Genomic DNA, 5,434 nt, shown 5'->3' on the forward strand with positions numbered 1-5,434 from the left:
GCCCAAATTAGCCCTCTTAATGGAGGTCAAAGTCTTTATTTGTTGCAAGATGAAGAAAATATTTGTTGTAATGCTCATCCTAGGTTGAGACCCGAGTAGTGTTGCTATCCGACTATAGTTTATTGTTACAACAACTCAGTTGGGTGACCAAAGTGGGGATTCACATTTGTTTTTTAGTATGCCTTGGGAAGCCATACCTCAGTATTGGGTAAAACACCACACACACATTGTATTGTATTTTAAGGTGGTTTGAAAATCCATATAAAAGCCTTGAGAAGAATCACACTTAATATATATTGTTGCATATTTTTTAGAGAGTTGGTTTGAGAAACCAAACCCAAGCTTGGAGTAGACTATCACCTTTAAGTGTTGTTACAACACAATTAGAGTGGTGTTGTGATAACCCTTGGTTAATGCCCTATTATAAATATCTTAAATCATTTTGTTGTAGTTAAAAAGGCCCGAGGATTGGGACATAGATTCCAGTGCTTGGGGAGGGAGGTTGCTTGAGGAGGCTTAGTTATTTTAAATGCTAATCATGGAGGCTAACTGGTGTGATTTTAATAGGTTGACTATGTTTTTAATTCATCCGGAAAATAAGAAAGAGGCCATGACCCTCTTGGACAAGTCCACAAGTAAAGAAGAGGAAACAAATTCAATACCAAGAATGGGTTGCATTGACCAACAGACTCGTCCTCATCAAAGCACATGATGAGAGGGGGCCTTGGTTGGTTACAATGGCTTAGATGGAAGACATGTGAGACAAGCCACAATGTGGCAATGGCAAACTGAGCCAATGAATCTTGAGGCTGAACAGAGAAAACAAAAAGGGAGGCACGAAGAGGAGAGTCAAGAATTGGAGAGAAAGCAAGTTCGAGAGGAGCATAATAGAGAGAGGAGAATTCCTCATGAGAGGAAGAAGCAAATAAAATGGAAAAAACATGCAGAGGGAGTTCATAGGAAAGGAGAGATCTCTTATGGGAGCCAACTGGTGAACCTGAAAAGGCTTGTTACACAGTAATTTGTCACTGCCTTCCTGTCAGTCACCCTGCTGTGCCAATCACTAAGCTTCATGCCTTCTGAACTGGCCCAAAAACCCATTTTCCTAAAGTTTTATTCATCAGCGCGTCTGTTTTCAAAATACCCGCGATGACTGGCGCTCCATAGTGTATTCCGCGCGCTGCTAGCTCGGAAGGACATCACTTTTCCGTGCTGGTCGCTAGCGCGCCTTTCCCGTGTTCTTCCGCGCTGACATGACTGTCCTAGTTATGTAGACGCGGCGACATCGCGTCAGTTGCCTCATAATCCGCGCTGATCCAGTTTGGGCGAATTTGTTCAAACAACCAGCCTTCCAGATAACTCCAGGCTTGGTTGTTAGCTTTGTGAATGTCGACTCCCTTCTATGGCATGTCTGTTCGACCCTTTGCAACCATTTCGCTCAAGGATAAGCTCATCCTTCCACCCTTTTAGGAGGCTCCTTCTCCTACATATACTTCCACCATTACCATGAGCAGCTAGTTAGACATAGCTTGGATTGTATAGAGCTTATAGTGCTCAGATTGCTGCTACTATAGGTATTTGGTGTGCTAGGTGTGGAAGTGAATGATTGCTTAGGGAAGGTTGTTTTGTGTTGCTTGTGTGTGAGAGAGAGTTGTTTGTCTTGGGAGAATCATCCTCAAAGGTGAACGCTTGAGATACATGCTGACTGGCCCCTCCTGAGAAGTTTACCGACGTCAGAACATTTGGTTGTACTCTTCTCTATTCTGATTAATAATAGATGACTGCTATTATTGTTCCATTCTCATTTGTATTTGCAATGGTTAAATGTGAATTACATCTTTTCTGACTGATGTATGGTTGCTTTTACTAGATTTCACGCTTGCGTTTGTTTCCTCTTCGTGTGTGTAGGTATCTATTCGCGGAGATCGCGAAGGATTGTGACCAGCCAAAGCGAAAGAGCGAAGGCAACATCTCTTCGTCAAACGACAGCGCTGGAATCCAAGTAGGTGCTCTTTATCTCTTGTTTAATTGTAATTAGGAACATGCATAGCAGCATTGTTTGATTGTTGCTAGACCCTTGCTGGGCTAGTAGGGATCGCCTCTATCCGTAGAGGGGATTTACCTCTCCAACAAGGCTTGTTGGTCGATAATCACTGAGAAATGGCTTGCCTAAGGACTGATGAACCCAAAAAGAGTGAATTTCCTTAGCACTGGTGAACCTACTGGGAAGCTTGTGGATTGATGAACCTACTTGAAAGGATAGAGAGACACTCATGTACTTGTGGGGCTAATGAAACACTGGGTGTGGCCCTAGGCTGGGAACACTATTGCTTACACACACTGATGAACTACCTAAAGGTGATCTCTGTACTACCATGGTAGCTTATCTAGTTGATGAACCTTCCCATAACAACATAAAATTCTCCTTATGTGATATGAACAATGACTCTTTGTGTTTTCATGAACCTTGTTGTTGAGTAAATAAAAGGCCTCTATGGTGTAACAACTGAGAGCTATTGAGAATGCCTGGGAAAATGGATTGTGTTCACTATATGTGAGTAATGGTCATGAAATCCTATCTAAATCACTTCCTCAAGCTCTGAATTTGGCTCAGACGTGATTGGAGAAAGAAAGGTTGCAATGCAGACTAATCAAAGGTTGGGTTGCGAGTTGAGGTCTCAATCTCAATTGTCGAGCCCTTCATTACAAGATAAGTGCTCATTATGCTCTATGTGCAAGTGAAATTCACATGTATTCTTGTTGTGCTAATTGAATGTCGTTATGAATGTAAGAAATGTTTATCTCCTTATGTGAACAAGGTGTAATGTTTACCTCTTGTTTTACTAAGGATTAAAAATATTTCCTATAGAAATAATGAGAAATGATGCTTTCTATGTGTTTGCTGAGGAATGCCTAAATCTCTTGTTTATTTATGAGCTTGAAATCAATCTAAATGGCCTAGGTATGAATGATATGGGTGAATCTCCAAGATGATTGAATATTTGTATTGAGATTAAATGCATAACATACCTTAGAACAGACACACACACACACACAGAAGGTGTCTGCCATGGAAGTTTTTGTAGGGTGAAGTTAAAGTGATTCCACCCTTGGATGATGTCACCCAAGTAAATTTCCAAAAGTATACAGGGAGGAAGGCTCAAGTTTTTCAGCCTGGCGTGGGTCATATTTGATTATGGCCATTGATTTCTTCACTTGGTGAGAGCCATTGATTGTCCTGTGTGCCCCAATCCATGATGAGGTGGCATGGCTATGGTGGCAGCTACAAACAGAAAAGTGATGTGGACCCGCTTGGGGTGTGACATGGTAGAGACGTGAAGTGCCACATGGGCACCATCTGGGGACCACGTGGGTGCCATGTGGCAGAGCTAATGGTGTGGTAGGGATTAATGGACTAGACTTTAAATGGCCATATCTTTTGATATGGGGGTTGGATTGAGGTAAAATTTATATTGTCGAACATGTCTCGATGAGACAAATGTAATGACAATGTTTATTTTTGGTTATGAGGAGTTTGAAAAATGAAAAAAAAAATAGACCCCATTTCCATAACAAGACATTAGTGGTTGGGTCAATCATAGTAACACCTTCTTCTACCCTTAATATGGGCTAATGGTGGATGGGGGTATGTTACAAGTGTGATTAAATGAATGAGACTACCCCTTTAGCAAGAAACAATGCCTTAGAGTAGTAAGGTACAAACTATGAGAAACTTGCTCTGTGGCATGTGAAGCCTGGAAGATGACATTGTAAGACCATCATAGTGAAAGATCTATGTGTGACTGATGTAATGGAAGACTAGTGTTGTGAAGATTTTATGAAGAAGTGTAATGTTTATAGTTGTGCATATTGACCGCGGTGGGCCATCAAACAAAGGAAAATGAGAATTATTATTGATAGGTCCAAGGAACAAATTGAACAAGTAGAAGAAGTTGTGAAGTATCTTGAAGAAGTATGTTGGTGCCTACAAATTGTTCAGTTAGTACTTAGTTGAATTGATTGGAGTCTCCTATAGGTTGGTGCCTATGAAGTTACTGAGTTGGTGTTCAACTAAGGAACTAAAATCTCCTCCACATCCTTTATATTTTATTTTCTTAAAAGGATTCTTTATTCCCTAATTTGGTTTCCTTGTACACCATTTAACCTATATGAAATCAAATGTTTGAAGCATATTATATATTATTGTAAAAAAAGACATTCTTTCTCAAATTCAAATAAAATTTGAATATTAACCCCTTTGATTAATCTTATTGCAATTTGGAACATTTTATTAAACGCTTTTACACTTTTTTTCGCACAAAAATTGTAAACAATATTATTGATTCTATATAATTTTTTTATATTGCATGGCACACAATTTTTTGCTTTGCTAAGTGATGTGCGCATAAATAAATGCATGTACATTGTATTATGCACATGATACAACTTGAAAATGTTTCGTTATTTAAACTCAGAGGGACAAGGTTTGGAATCCAAAGCAATGAGGGGTCGTGATCCTCATTAAAGGGGGCTGTGTATTTACATTGTACGTGGTAGGAGAAGGAATAGAAATGATTTATCCCACATGCATGAATGGAGTATCTTTTCTTATCAGTTTATTATCTGATCCGTGGTTCGTAAAACCCCATGATATTAAATGTATTTTTCTAGAGGGGAGGGCCTCTCGGGCGTCGCTTGTGCGTTACACTACAGCACCAGCCTGGCGCACCCCACCAAGCCCAAATAAATAAATTGGTGAATGGTTGATTGGATTGAACTTGGCGCACTCCACCAAGACCAAATAAATAAATTGGTGAATGGTTGGTTCGATTGAACTTGTACGGGGAAGGAAATGAAATTTTGTCCCGCATTCGTCATATAGTGTTGTTTACAGCGCCCAAGTCCCGCAGGCATGGTGTATAACTGCCTTCATGTTCGGTGAATTTCCCTGACACGTGTTGCTTCCTGAGCTCGAAACATGCCTTCTATGTTTGGTGAATTAACTTGCAGTTTGTTGGTCGCTGAGCTCGAAACATGCCTTCATGTTCGGTGAATTGACTTGATACGCCTTCGTTGTTGAGCTCGAAACATGCCTTCTTGTTTGGTGAATTCACTCACGTGTGTCCGTTGTTGAGCTCACTTGAATTGACTCAACGTGTCAGTCGCTGAGTTCATGTGAACTGACTCAACATGTTTTGGCAGCTGAGTTTGAAAACAAACACTTTCATTTCTTGCGAATTGGAAAGTGATTGGATAAGATTAAACATCCTCCACACAGTTTTATCTTAAAATTTTTCTCAAAGTAATTGACTTGACATGTGTTGGTTGCTACCGCGCTCGAGCTCGAAACATGCCTTCACGTTTGGTGAATTGAAAATAAATTTAGGGGATGGGATAGGAATATAAAACTCCAAATTCTTTTATTTTTATTTTT

At 40.1% G+C, this 5,434-nt stretch overlaps 1 pseudogene; it reads left to right on the top strand.

The window, feature by feature from the left end:
- Positions 1-4,578: 4,578 nt before the first annotated feature.
- On the top strand, positions 4,579-4,734 carry LOC149222476 (U2 spliceosomal RNA; annotated as a pseudogene).
- The last annotated feature ends 700 nt before the right edge of the window (positions 4,735-5,434 follow it).

This window comes from Pinus tabuliformis, chromosome Q (genome assembly GCF_031772625.1).
Source record: "Pinus tabuliformis cultivar Carrire ecotype Pingquan chromosome Q, CPIR1, whole genome shotgun sequence".
Lineage (NCBI taxonomy): Eukaryota > Viridiplantae > Streptophyta > Pinopsida > Pinales > Pinaceae > Pinus > Pinus tabuliformis.